We start from the raw sequence: 10,922 nt of genomic DNA, 5'->3' as shown, positions 1-10,922 counted from the left end.
AACCCACTCTGGACACACGTCCATTCATGACCGGGCCGGCGTTAAACGCAATGCCGGCCGAGCTCCTCCCGTCTACCGTCTATTTAATCTCCTATTTAAACGAGGCCAAACGCCGGCCAAGAATCGCACACCTCCGCCGCTCCCCTATCTCCTCCACCATTTTGTCCACTCTTACAATGGCTTACGAAGAGTAGTTATTCCGCATCCAAGCCGGCTGGGTAGCCCGCTGGATACGAGCTATGCAACTCGCTGATCCACTTCCCTCCCCTCGCCCGATGGAGCCAGTTGCCGCCCCAAGCCGGCGCACGCTTCAGCAACTCGCCGCTCCAGGCCAGCTTGACGAGGAGCGGCGCACGGGCGTTGTTGCTGCCGTCCACGCCGCCGCCTCGTACCACGTCTCCCGTTTCTGTGGCCGAGACTCCCATGCCGGCGGCCGCGCCATGCAAGTAGCGACAGAGCCGGGTGCGTGGAGAGCGATGAGTCGGTGGCTAGCGCCTCCACGTCCACCGCCATCATCGAGGAGAAGTAGAACACGGGAGGCCGCCGCCGCTTGGGTCCCATGAAGGCCACCACAGAGGCGACGCCGGCGTACACAGCAGGTGTCTTGCCGGATCCTTATGTTGCGATGACCTTCGTCGACCCCGCATGGGCTCCATGGAAGAGGGGAATGTTAGGATGAACTTGAGCCGGTGTCGGCCATGGCGAAGTAGTGGCAGGTGATGAACTCGAACCGGTGCCGGCCACCAACATCTTCGGCACCAGCCAATGATATCAGTTGGGCAGTGGGGAAGCGAGCCATCCTTTGCGCTGAAGCATATACCTCCGGGGCTCCCGGCAGTCCGGTGATCGTGCTGCCGGACATGAGGAACACAAATCGATCGGCAGGCGACCATTTAGGCAAGGTATTATATACCTGTGCTATCCAGAACTAGCACCGCGTAGTTCATTTGAATGTAATGAAATCTGTCATGTTTGTATGAAAATCCGGTATTTTATATGATTTCCATCCTTGTTTATATGAAATATCAGTTTGCCTACGTGTTTGCGTGAATTTCGTCCGGTTGGATGTCGTAATTTGCGGGTCGCCGGTCGGTCTGCGGGCGGCTCGGGTGGCGTTGTGGGACAAAAAAACACAGCTCATGCGAGCTCGTCTCCAACGTGCGCGCTGGAGGATGCATGACAACATGAGCACCCGAGCCATTCCTCGTTCATCGGTGGCAAAGGCACCGGTGGACAAAAGGGTCGCCAATATTTTGGCTACCCCGGGCAAGATCCAAACAGCCCCTCCCAACAGATTCAAATCCCTCGTTCGCCGTGGAATTTTGCCATGTGTTGTTTTCATGGACTAGCAAGATGCCCGTGCATTGCATGGAACATCAAGATGCATTTTTTTACAAACGCCCGCATGCATGCAAGGGATAATTAATGTCCTCCTTTGCTAGTACCACGAGGCAAACACCATTAATATTGCATCGATTAGTGTTAGTGGCCTTGTATATCTGCAAATTGTAATTTTGATAGTGGCCCCTTGTATATAAAAATGGAGGGAGAAAGATGAGAGATAAGGTGAGGAGGAGTGGGGCATGGTGGTGACTGGTGGTCGGATTGGGTGGAGGCATGGGGATGGACGACACATTATGTCTAGGTTTTTATCTCTCTCACACACACTACATAGGTGGGGGACGTGCACGAAGAGAAGAGGTGCACGCACGGCGCACGTACTCCCGTCTCTTTCCCAACCACACCCGCGCGGGTACACGGTGGAACTCATTTCTGTACGAAAAAGGCAGCCCACGTGGTAATTTGGCATGTGTACTGGTTGTCCACTTGGTGGAGGGAGGATCGTCTACCACGGGTGAACAAACAAATTGCGACTTGATGTGTTATGTTAAAAAAAGAGACAAACCATGTGGGGCCTACCTTAGAGGCAAGGCTCTATACACTGGAGTACTTTTGATGTGTCCCATCAACTTGCAGAACGAGGAGAAGCTTGCTTAGTACGCCGTCTCCCCCGCCCACGGGCGCGGTGGCTCGCAGGATGAGGCGAAGCTTGCTTACGAGTAGTAGTAGTAGTAGTACTCCTACTACTGTATGCCTTACGCCCGCTCCCTCGCCCACGCACACGGTGGCTCGCAGCACGAGGATAAAATTTTACTCCCTCTGTCTAGGTGAGTAAGTCATCTTAGGTTGTGCACCGTGACCAAGGAGGAGGAGAAAACGAGAGAACTTAATGTTCATTTGCTAATTAATAGCATTGCATGCAATGAACTAACCACTGCATGTCGTGTTTGGTAGTCTCAAGTCATTAAAAGCATGCACACCCCACATCTCTTATTGGTTTATATGTCAAGAAACAAGAACGAGGTAGAATTTAATGCACCACACCTAAGTGTTTTGGGATTATTTGGTTTTCGTAAGACGACCACACACCTAGACGGAGGGAGTACTACTCCCTCCGTTTACTCCTCGTCCCTACTACGTACCTTGGTTAGTACTCCCTCCATTTACTTATACAAGGCCACTATAAAAAAATACATTTTGCATCTATACAAGGCCACAAATAGTAATCGAGACAAAAGTTACTACCTCCTTTCCAGTTTATGGCTCAATTTCAAAATCTCTCCAACCAAGGTAGACGGTGAGTGGTCGAATTAATTTCATAGTCTGCACAAGTAATTAGTACGCTCGTTTTTCTCAAGAAGTTATGTTTACCGAGGCATTAATTAGAACGAATGCATGAATGACCACTAAATTTCCATGAACTTGTACATGCATTGGTTAGTTTCCTCTTGACACTACTTGCATCGGGTGATCTAACGCACCTCGAAATCCAACATGTAATGGTACTACTACTAGTATAGTAGAATTGAGACTTATCAAACGGGAAAACGAATGTTTTTTAGATGAGCCCTATAAACCCTAGTGGGTACGTACACCGTAAAAACAGATCTTTCCAAAACTAAGTCGCTCCCTTTCATGAATTCTGTAGTATACTCCTCCGTCGATGCTCCCTTTCATGAATTCTGTACTTCCTGTCGCCGACATGTGGGACATATAGCAACCGGGTCGACGTGTCAAGCACCAAATAACAGTGCAGAACAGCAGGGGGGACGCACTCCACTCGTATCGGCCCAGTAGTAGTAATAGCAATGAGACGTCAAATCACAATGCCACACCTTCCCAGACGGATGAAGCAACCATTATTTCACACTTCGGTTCGCCATCATCTCAAACTATGTAGTATTGCTTCTGCCTCAAGAGGGACACGCGCATCGCCTTGGTACATCATGACACGTGGGACCGCATGACAGGCCATGCTCCCCCGCCGATCGCTCGGTAAAATCACCTCATTTTTACTATACTTCCTCCGTATCGGTTTACTACATGGCATGCACGTCGTTCTAGGTTGAGAATTTAACTGGCTATATATGTGATGAACAGTACTCCAGCCTTTTAAAAAATGTATACTTTTGTACAGTAGTACTATCAATGGATTGCGCCGTGGAGCAAAATTTGAAATTAAAAAAAAAGGTGGTACATATAGAGAGTGCTCGTCGCCAAATTATGCATATAATACTATTAAAAAAGCTAGTACGTGCTTAATTGGGGTGCTAAATTCTATTAAACAAATACTAGTAGTATGTATCATACTGAGGACTTAAAGTAATGAGAAGAAACATAACATAGTTCTGCTGGGGCTCAGCACAACACACCCCTCAAATTCAACTAAGCACACCTGATATTAAACTATGCAACTAATCCGATAGACACTGCATTAGAACCACCATGAGCAACGATACTGACAACTTACTCACTCGGAGGAGTCCTCGTCCACGTCCTCGACTTCGTCCTTGTCCCTCTTCCTCTTGGCCGATACTTCTTTGCTTGAACCGCACACTTGGCTCTTGCTCTTCATCCAACCCTTGTAGATATTGAAACAAAGGTAGCCATCCATTGCAGCGTAGTGGATGTGGTCTATATCTAGTACATTCCACTGCCATGCATAACGATGAAACGTGTAATGAGGTTTCTCCAGTTTACCATACGAAGGATGAACCATGGCTCCTGCGAGGGTCAGCATTGAAGGCTGACGAGAGGACACCAGCCGATTCTTCTGGAGGTCGAAGGTGTTGCCTACAATGAGGCCTATCCGACCCAGGACTTCTTTGTCATTACCAAAGTCTACAGTAACGAATTTGACTAGGTTGCTCTCGAGGAAGTCCTTAAAATCCAGGCATTCAACGTCGGCATGGCATATGTGGTAGACCAAGCATAAGTCATGCACGCAAACCTGGATCACGGAGGGCTTCTTCCTCTCTTCGTCCTTTAGATCCTTCTCTCGTCCCAGGACTGTGGTGTACTCAACATCTAGCCCAGTGACCCGCTCATCATCTGAGTCTTCGAACATGCGTCTGAAGCGAGAAAGGCATCCTTTCACCGTCGCGGAAGAACGGGTGTAGATGACGGTGAACTCATCGCCGGTAATGGTTCTAACCTTGTACTCACCGCCGATCGTGGAGATTTGGGACGCCATGGATTTGGGAGGAGGGTTAGGATTAGTGGAACTGCCGTAATGTGAATGGATGGGACGACTAGGAGTGAACCGCCGTATTATTGAAGGACGTGCGGGGACGAGTAGGAGCAAACTGCCAGCGTGCGAATGATAGGGTAGTGGCTTTCCATTCTCCCATGATACGGGCTTCTGAGAGCCCTTGGATCTGAGATCGAACGGTTGCATGGCGTGATTCTAGACCCATGGGTGAATATCCTATCCTGGAGGGTTATTCTGCAAATTTTCAGCAACTTAGCATGCGACCGTTTGATCTTAGATCCAAGGGCTGCCAGCAGCCCGTATCATGGTCGCACCTACCACGACCGTCGCGTCACTCGCGTGGTCGTGCCGTTGGAGATTTAACACGGTGCGTTAGGCTATCTGATGTTGGCATGTCATACATAGTCATCACTTAGTCACTCATACTACAACAACGTTAGCTATAAGGTTGGCTATAAGTGTATTTATTTATTTTACTCCTCTCTATCTCTTTCTTCGTACTCCCTCCGTCCCATAATATACGAACGTTTTTAACACTAGGACACAGGGAGTACTAGTATTTATTGCATTTGCCAAGGAGTGACCTCTTCCAATGAAATGGTGTTGCTAAGTTTGCTTCATTTAATTAGCTATAGACTCAAAATTGTCTTTTTGCCTAGGTACACGTGCTTAGCACCATTTCTTCCTTGGGTCACCAAACTTGCCACATCAGACTTTATGCCGATGTGGCAAGCTTAGAACCTGTAGGAGTAAGTAAGTACTACAATAGTGGGATATAAGCCCGCTTTACATGGCATTTTTGCATGTGTGGAGGAAAGAGGCAAGGAAAAAGTGGAGAAGTGGGCTCTCATGCAAGAGCCAGCCTCAACTACATGGTGGAGCATTGGGAGAGGCACCTATATGGAGGTGGTCAGGAATCGGGAGACTCATGCCGGTCGTAGTGCCGCAGTTAAAATGATAATGGCAAGTCAAATCACGGGGCCCCACCTGTCCAGCAGTAGCTCGCTGTCAAATCACACAGCCCTACGTTTGTAGCAGCCTACCCCCTTGTCTTCTCGCGTCTCTGTCGAACCGACTAGGCGGAACTGCCCCGCCTCCTACCGCGCAGGAAAAGCCCCGCCCTCGACTTTTAAATACAACTACATCCGCTTAAGAATCCAATGATATAGTAGTACTTTTTGTGACATACTAGTAGTAACTCATATTTAGTTAGTCAAATGGATGACCTAGAACTACGTGCACGCCCTATAAACCAAGACGCCTAAAAATAAAAAACCGAGACGGAGAGGGTAGTCAGCATGTATCTTTTTAGATCAATATAGTAGGGATTCACCAAGGAGCAAAACCAACTGGTAGGCTGCTCCTGTCATGTTGGCGTAGCAACTCAAGCAGGGTCAGTATGCACACGAAATGGCGACACACTTAACAGGACCCCTTTGGCCGACATGTGGCTCATCCACCGTCTTGTTCCATGTGCGATGCACCAAATTACAGTTCGGAGCAGCGGTTGGAACTGGAGGCACCCCGGTCGTAGCGCCGCAGTAGTAGAAAATGAGCGACGAGGGGTCAAATCACAAAGCCCCACCTTTCCCGCATTAAGCTGGACGGACGAAGCAACCATCATTTCACTCTAGGGCCCGCATTAAGCTAGACGGACGAAGCAACCATCATTTCACTCTAGGGCCCGCATTAAGCTGGACGGACGAAGCAACCATCATTTCACTCAGGGCGCAAGAGCATAAAGAAAAGAGAAAACAATGATGCGTGCGGCAGCTACCTAGGGCACCCTAGGATAGGGGTCTCCACTACATATCCTTTTTTTTGAAAGCGCCTCCACTACAAATCGGCTTCTCCCTCGTCCTCTTGAAGAAAGATGATGATGAGTGCGGCGGTAGGGTTTGTAGGAGTACTACGGCGTGCGAGGCCACGTCGTAGTAAACGGGTTTGAGTCGACGCATGTGTGGGCCGCTTGGTTTTACGGGAACGAGGCAGAATTTTGGGTTCGGGGATCAGTGGAGATATAGTTCGTACAAAAAATTGTGGATGTAGGTTCGACCGAAAGGTAATGATGCATTGAACACATGAGATTTTGAAACCAAATTATGAATAAATACACACTATAGCATGTAAAGCTTTGAGTCATATATGCATGATGTAGATGTTCGTTTAGTTCTTATAGTTCATCTCATTCAAAATCAATTAGTTTTATAAAAATGTTAAGATTCATGGGGTTGTGCATTGTAAAGCATAAAGTAAAAAACAAATAATGGCAATTCATTTAAAAAAAAACAATTATGATACAGAAGATTCTAGAACAAAGGAGAAGAGCTTGTGTTTTGAGGTTTGTGCATTATGCTTAAGTTCAACCATGGAGTCTTCTAAATTGTACATGTGGCAGATCTGGTGGAATGTTGATGATATCCAACGGCCAGTAGTACTCGGATTCACCATCTCTACACTGTCGGATTAGCTTCATCCAGCGACCATCTTTCAAAGTTATTGGCACACTATATAGTTCTTGTGCCATAGTTGCATGTTTTGGAAAAAAGCTACTAGTGGGTTGTACTATCTATTTAGGAATAGAAGATGTATACATGCAAGTTGTAGGGAAAGAGATGACATGGAGCATCTCAATTCCTATGAGTAGTGATTGGAAAAGGGATGTCATTTGGTTCACATCATAGGAACTTTTCTATTGAATCTATAGATGACATGTATCTCAATTCCTATGAGGAGGGATTAGAAAAGATATGTAATTTGGTTCAGATCATAGGAACTTTTCTATTGAATATACGCTAATGTTATTTTCCTTTCAAATTAAGGGAGTATAGGAATCCATTCATTTGAACCAAGTGGCTCTAAAGCTATAGAAATGATATCATGTTTATTTCCTTTGAAATGTGGAGTATATGAATCTATTCCTATGAACCAATTGGCTCTAAAGGATAAAAATCCTATAAAAATCATATCATATAGAGTTCCTATGATATTCCTCGACACCAAAGGATGGTTGAAATTGATGTGGGTGATACGATGGTCTTATTTTGTAGACTCCTCCCCCATCTTTACAGTTACCTCTCGAAGATGAATGAAATGATATATACAAGGTATTCTACATGTGCAATTTGGTACACAAAAACTCGGTAAAAGTTTGCGAGGTTTGAATTTTCAATAAAGCTATATGCACTGCATTTCAGAACGGAGGGAGCATACGACAGTTGCTAACACTCACGTGGAAGATTTGTGTGTAGGAGGAGTGTCTGTTCTGTTAAATGACATGGCAAAACTGACACCGTCGGATACCGATCTAACGGTTCTTACAGCGTTCGTCAGGAAAAGGCTTGTGGCGAGTGTTTGTCGGATAATGATTTACGGACACATGCATTGCATTGATACGTGCCCCCATCCCTCTCACGCACACGCACCCTCACGAGTGACGACTCTCCCGAGTCCTCTCGCAGACTCGCACTTCGCACCCACCGTCTATCTGCAGGTAGATGTCACGCACATATGTGCTCTTCACACCCTACCCTCAGAACTTCTAAAAAACAAAAGACGTTGCGCACATTTTATTTTAGCTCACACGTCACACACTTATACTATTACTCTTGCGGAAAATGTTCTTTGGGCATAGAATATTTTACTCTCACGAAGAGAAGCGGTGCACGCACGCACTAGTTCTCTCACACCCACTCACTGGTACATGTAGGAGCGCATTTTTTTGAAGCTGGTACAACAAAATCACTCCACTATATATATAAGCAGGAGCCTTAGCGCTTGCTTTACTAGGGTTCCTCTCGTTCACTCTCTCATGCTCTCTAGATCTAAGTAAGACATAGGTGGCCACACTGTCTCGCAACTCACGGCTGGTCACAAATCCGGCCGGACAACCTTGACCGGGGCAAGGGTGTAGGTGCATCGTTCATGCTATCGTAGGTGGCGAGGGAGGAGACCAACGGCTGCCCGCGCGTCCCGATCGGTGTCCATGCCTTTCTCTCCGAGAGAGCGCCGGCTCGAGAGTGCCTCCGACCCCTTCTTCCTCCCTGCGGTATTGTGTCCAAGATGCGGCCTCCCGACGCCGTCTTTGCCACATGCCGACGACCCTCTGGTATATATTCCTTCGAAACCTACCTTGCTCTACTGCCCCAGCTTCCTTCATGTGGATCTTTTTCTACTTTCGTCCGCTGTTCCAAAGCCACCTAGACTTTTACTATTATTAGAGATAAAGCTAGTTCATGCAGTCGACTCTAAGAGTTGGTTCAAACAGGGAAGAAAGTGGGAAAGCTGTAGCATGAATCTAGGACTTGGTTCTAAGAGGAAACGGGGGAAAGTAGTAGATACTGGCTACCCAACCGGTCTCTTGGTTGAAAAGACGAAGAAATCACGGTGGATGGAGAAGGGTGGGGGGAAGTGGACCTATCTCTTGGTTGAAAAAGGAAAGAAAGTGACGGGTGTTGGGGGACAACGCAAATGAGAATGAGCAGGTCTAGATTTCCTGTGCTCACATAGGAAAATGTCACCGAGGAGATAAAAAATGGGACAAATGCAGACATGCTGCCTGAGTGTTTGCTGCTCTCGGCAGCCACATCTGCCTCACCACTTTATGCCCCTGCTGTCCCTACGCCCATATCGCTACCGTTAATGTAAAATCACATGAAGCATTAAGCAATGCCACCTAATGTCACTATAAGTAATGGTCTAGTGCCGTTGATAAATTGAAGCAATGCCACCACCATTTTATGAAGTGCTTCCGTCTTGCTTTATTTCCCATGAATTGTGTTTTTGCAGTTACACGTAACTCTCATACCGCTAACATTGCTTCATCCCAGTGGAACTACACAAATTTGATTGCACATTTACTGACCATGTGCTACTCTCATGATAGTAATACTAATGCTATTGTTCTGCATGTTAATCTAGTGGCATTGTTGATGTGATGTGATGCTACTTACTTAAGGACTCTTCATACTGTCAATCTAGTGCCAATTATAACACAATAGATGATGTTGTTAATCATACGCCACTAACCGTATTTCGTATTTGCGCAAACAGGGATGTCTGTCTCCATATCGTTTCGGGATGTCTGTCTCCATATCGTTTCTATCCGCGCAATCAAAAGCACACACCTCAATTTTAGTACAACTGCGCAAAATGAGATGGCTATCCCTCGATGCCATCGTCTAACCTCCAGTCTTCAAGGTATTCCTACATTGGTAGTAACTAAGGTAGAACGACCAACGCAATCTAAAAGAAGCTGATTCGTATGTTTTACTTCCCGATTGCAGTGCAGGGACGAGCAAAAACAATTGCATCCTAGTCCGGAATGCACTTTCTGCCAATTCTTCCATGGACCGGGGACTAGCTGGCACGGCTGCACGACGATTTTTTGGACAGGTGCGCGGACAAGAGGCATTGTGGTATGCTTATTTCTGCAAATAACGGTGCTTAAATTTAGTGGAATGCACACGCATTTCAACTGGTCAGTATACTGCATGGTTCAGTTCAGCATTCCAGCTGAGACCAAAATTATAATTGGTTATTCTGGAATGAGAGAACCTAACCCTGGAAGGTGGCAACAAGAAAAAACCAGAGTGAACTCCAGGAAATTTAAGCTTGCCGGGAGGCCCTTTGCTCAGAGAAGCCTTGCTTGTTTTTTCCTGATTTGTCAACCTTCTCACAACTTTGTATTTTGCTGTGAACTAGTATATGTTTGTTATGTTCTATGAATCATTGAGATGTATAAAATTGCTTAACTAATGCTTTTCAAGTTTTTTATGAAGACGAGTTTAATGTGAGTGTTCCACATGAGCGCTGGACTAGCGTGTGAAAAACCACAATCGAGATCGGCAAAGAAGAAAATCACCTTGGGCAGCTCAGCAGGGGGGGACACATCCTCGAAGGGGGAAAACTGCTCCTATAGTGCCATGGGGGTTGTAACCTCAAACGGGGCGTTGACCATCTCAGTAGTGGCCGTGAGCGTATCTGGGGTCGGCTCGGTGGCTGCCTCCATCTTCTTGGAGCTCTCTATCTCGTGGGGATCCACCTCCCACGTCTGCTCCAATATCGGCAGATCTTTGCCTGGTTCTCCTTGGTCCATCATGAAACTGACGAATACTAGGAGACTACTGAAAGGAAAACACAATCGCAATGACAATGAAACAAAAAAGAGAGTGAGGATCGGTTACTGCTTTGCAAAAGTTCTTTCTTTTTCTCTGAACGAAAATATACCAACATCACGGATCCGCTTACCTTCCCTTCATTGGGAGAGAAGAACAGTGGCAGATGCGAGTGTTGCCTTTCTTGAAGACGGTGAGGGAGGAGGGGATTCAGCGAAGAGTGAAATGATGGTTGCTTCATCCGTCAAACTTAG

The sequence above is a fragment of the Triticum dicoccoides genome, chromosome 2B (genome assembly GCF_002162155.2).
Source record: "Triticum dicoccoides isolate Atlit2015 ecotype Zavitan chromosome 2B, WEW_v2.0, whole genome shotgun sequence".
In the NCBI taxonomy this organism is placed as follows: domain Eukaryota; kingdom Viridiplantae; phylum Streptophyta; class Magnoliopsida; order Poales; family Poaceae; genus Triticum; species Triticum dicoccoides.
Note: the sequence above shows the minus strand (reverse complement) of the source record.